At 43.0% G+C, this 3,551-nt stretch overlaps 1 protein-coding gene across 1 annotated transcript in view; it reads right to left on the bottom strand.

The window, feature by feature from the left end:
• The window catches only part of LOC113467854 (protocadherin-like wing polarity protein stan), a 20,649-nt gene that overhangs the window by 15,540 nt on the left and 1,558 nt on the right, over positions 1-3,551 (bottom strand). The gene's annotated exons all lie outside the window — the stretch shown is intronic.

Here is a 3,551-nt window from a genome sequence, read left to right on the forward strand (position 1 = left end):
TCTCACGTTCCCAGCGTTGAAGCAGAGGAACAGGCTGCACATTAAACTCCAGTAAGTGATAAACCGCGAAGGATTCCTGTTTTGCTAGCCTTGGAGGGCTCTTGCCTTGTAAGCGCTAGGTCGCGGGTTCGATTCCGGCCCGGGCGGACTTTATCGTAAATAGATAAGGTACGTCCTCTACGGCTGGCTTTCTCCGTTTCCTCCTTCTGTCTTCTGAAAACTCGCCTGTAGGTTCTAGTGTGGGGGAAATATTTGCCCACGACCCTGACGAGGGACCTAACGCTGTGGTCCAGTACTCTATCATAGGTAAGTTAGGCAAGTTACTCACTATCAGGTAGACCTGACAGGTACACCTGATCAAGTCCGCCTATCAGGTCTACCTGATAGTGTGTGTCCTTATCAGGTCCCCGCCCATTTGTGTGTGTAATAAATAAATAGGTATCAGGTAGACCTGACAAACGGACCTTTTCAGCCGTACCTGTCAGGTCTACCTGATAATGAGGGGCTTGAAAAACGAGTACAAACTTTTGTCGATGGTGGGCATCGAACCCTGGACCTTCTGCATGACATGGGAGCGCGTTACCACTGGGGTAACGGTGACTACTCATGAAACTTTTGTAACTTTGTAATTTATATTTACATGTTTCTGCTTTTTCAGGAGACACTTGTGAGACGGATATCACAAAGAGTGACTGCAAGGGCGTATGTTCCCCAGGCGCCACTTGCTCCCTCAATCCCTCAGGGGGGTATATTTGTGACGATTGCTCCCTGGCTGGATCTTATGAACACTATGATAGACTGTGCAGACTGCGCGCACGAAGCTTTCCCAAGAATTCTTTCCTCACGTTCCCAGCGCTGAAGCAGAGGAACAGGCTGCACATTAAACTCCAGTAAGTGATAAACCGCGAAGGATCCCTGTTTTGCTAGCCTTGGAGGGCTCTTGCCTTGTAAGCGCTAGGTCGCGGGTTCGATTCCGGCCCGGGCGGACTTTATCGTAAATAGATAAGGTACGTCCTCTACGGCTGGCTTTCTCCGTTTCCTCCTTCTGTCTTCGATTTCTGAACAATACCTCAGTAATTTAAGTTCTCTATATCAAAAAAAGTGTTAAACAGGGCAAAATAATAATAATAATAATAAAATACTAAACCAGGTAAGGTGACTTTCTGATGAGCTCAGTGGTGCTAGAACGTTGAACTTGTAATCCACGGGTTTGGGAATTGAACTCACACCCTCTTGATTACCAGACGATCGTCTTGACCACTAGACCAGCTAGATGATTAATTTTCTACCCTAATCCTATCTCTCTCCTTCCTAGCCTTTTCCTATTTAAATAGGGTCGGCATTTCTTGTTAGTTTCTTCCAGGCAGCCCTGTTGTGTACCTCGTGTCCTGATAAATTTTTCTCACCCTAATCCTATCTCATTAACTTTATCTCTGTCTCATTACCTTTATCGCTGTCGTCATTTTCCACAGATTCTCGACTCTACATGACTCAGGACTTCTCCTGTACAACGGCCGCTATAATGAACGTCACGACTTTATAGCTCTCGAACTAACAGACTCAGGACGATCAGTACAATTCTCCTGGTCTCTAGGCTCTGAAGTTGCGAGATTGAACAGAGCGGACTCAATCTGACGCATAGTCAGGACAAGGATTTCGTGCAGAATATAGTAAGTTGGCTAAGGTGTGCGTTTTGTAATCAAAGGGGTTGCAGGCGCTATTGACCACATAAGTGTGATGTTATTTAGACAATTTGGCTTAAGTTGGCGTTTATGAATAGGACCGGGCTAGGCTTGCGAGCGCTTCCGCATTGAAGTGTTAACGTAGGTATACCTGCTAGTCCAGGCTTGAGCTAGAAATTTGATTTTCTTTTGAAGCCTAGCCTAGCCTTGTTCATAAACTCGCTAAAGGCCTATGAAGTGAAAGTAGGTATACTTTTTAATTGAACTTTTTATTAATCAGCCAATCATGAAATATTTTTTGTCAACTTCATTGTGATGAAATACTTGATTGGAAGATGGAAAGTCTCCATTCGGCGACAATAAAATCAATCCCAAAGGCATCCTTAGAAGATTACTTTATAAATAATTATTCTCCTTTTTCCCAGGTTCAGACAGCTTCCCGTCTCCTCTCTGAGGAAGAGAAAGCACATTGGTCCCGAATCACAACGCTTACTCCTCTCAATGATTCACCTAGCACTCTAGTTCATACGTTCAACCAATACCTCATCTCTCTCACTACAAGTCAACAGGATACCTATACGGATCCATTTGAGGTAGTGGCACCAAATATGGCCTTAGGAGTGGATATTGTGGACGCTAGGAGTCTGTTTGGGTTCGAGTCGGATGGTTCGATTCGCGAGGGTGTCGACACTTATTTGACCATTGAGAAGGTAAGTCCTTGGACTCTGGATAAGGAGGTTGGTGGTTCGAGTCCAAGTCAAGTAATAATATTAAACGTAGTACATACTAGTGGTTGACCCGTCCTTTGTACGGGATCAGCGTGGCATATAAGAGTCATAACTTTGATGTGCTGTCATTTTGAATCGGGGCACTTCATCGAATTGGATTGTCTTACAAGCCATCAGCATCTCATGAATCACCTCTGACGTAAATGGTACTTAACTTGTAAATAGTACTGACTAAACATAAATGGTACTTACCTCTGAGGTAAGCGCAGGAGTTCCTCTGTCGATGCCCAGAGCAATAATATCGTAGAAAGCCGTACTCTCCCTGTCCAGTTGTTTCGCGGAACGTATAACACCAGTAGTAGGATCAATAGCGAATGCATCAATACCATTGGATAAAGCATAGCGGACTCTACCGTTGAGACCCATGTCTTGATCCGTAGCAGAGATCTGCGAATGAAAACAGTCGTAAATAATCAAAAGGGGTTAGTTGTTCTATCAAGTGTCGTGTATAATTGTATATTCTTAAAAGTTACCCAACTTTTCTAACAGTCGAAAGACAACATAAGTAAAACAACATAGAATGAACTGTTTGTATCCAGGGAACCTATTAACCTTGAAGACTAACTTAGGATCCAGGTAAGTAGTCTTAACCTTGAAGACTAACTTAGGATCAAAGTAAGTAGGCAACTACGAGATGTTGAAAATTTACCAAGTTTGTAAATCGGTCCGTTGTTTTTCTAACAGTCGAAAGACAACATAAGTAAAACAACATAGAATGAACTGTTTGTATCCAGGGAACCTATTAACCTTGAAGACTAACTTAGGATCAAAGTAAGTAGGCAACTACGAGATGTTGAAAATTTACCAAGTTTGTAAATCGGTCCGTTGTTAGCTAAATCACCTTTAGGGATGAGCTATTTCTTTTACTTTCCGTACCTATCCTATAATAGGGAAAGTTTTTCGGTTTATTAATATCGCTCAAAAGTTAGTTACTCACCTGTAGTACACTGGTTTCTCACCTGTAGTACACTAGTTACTCACCTGTAGTACACTGATTACTCACCTGTAGTACACTAGTTACTCACCTGTAGTACACTGGTTACTCACCTGTAGTACACTAGTTACTCACCTGTAGTACACT

Source organism: Diaphorina citri, unplaced genomic scaffold (genome assembly GCF_000475195.1).
Source record: "Diaphorina citri unplaced genomic scaffold, Diaci psyllid genome assembly version 1.1 scaffold569, whole genome shotgun sequence".
Lineage (NCBI taxonomy): Eukaryota > Metazoa > Arthropoda > Insecta > Hemiptera > Psyllidae > Diaphorina > Diaphorina citri.